Source organism: Octodon degus, unplaced genomic scaffold (genome assembly GCF_000260255.1).
Source record: "Octodon degus isolate 3935 unplaced genomic scaffold, OctDeg1.0 scaffold00066, whole genome shotgun sequence".
Classification (NCBI taxonomy): Eukaryota; Metazoa; Chordata; class Mammalia; order Rodentia; family Octodontidae; genus Octodon; species Octodon degus.
The window spans coordinates 13,365,342-13,365,915 of record NW_004524642.1 but is presented as its reverse complement, the minus strand read 5'-3'; positions in this window follow the sequence as shown (position 1 = coordinate 13,365,915).

The window sequence follows — 574 nt, the reverse complement described above, 5'->3', positions numbered from 1 at the left end:
GCACATGATTATGGTCTTTTTAAAATAAATTAAAAAATAAAAAGGACAAAGGACAAGAAAAAATTAAGGATTTTTGAAAACATTAATGTTCAAGTATTTGTCCAATCTTGCATACCTATATCTCTTAATCTGAGTAACAGATTTGACAATAAAAATATGTACTACAACCATTGTTGATTTGCTGTTCTTGTTTTGAAAATGTATATATTGTTACTCTGTTTCTGTCTTTGCATTTACTATTTGTTTTTGTCTTTACTCTTTAAAATAAAATAAAACCAATTTTTTCAAAAAAGGAGCACATGAATTTTCTAATCTCACAATCCCACTTTTAGAAATTTGTAGTGAAAAGTACACTCTAGCAATTCATTATGGTTTGCTTTTAATAGCAAAACATGGGAACATCTAAATGCACCAAATTGGTGACATACTGAAAAAAAAGTGCTATTCATGAATATAGTTTACTTTTTAAAATGGGGGTGCAATTGGCCAAGCAATGGCTGTAACTCATCCACATGGCTGACACTGACAAAGGTTCTACAATCTGAGGTACAGGATCTCAGGATAAATCCTGAGG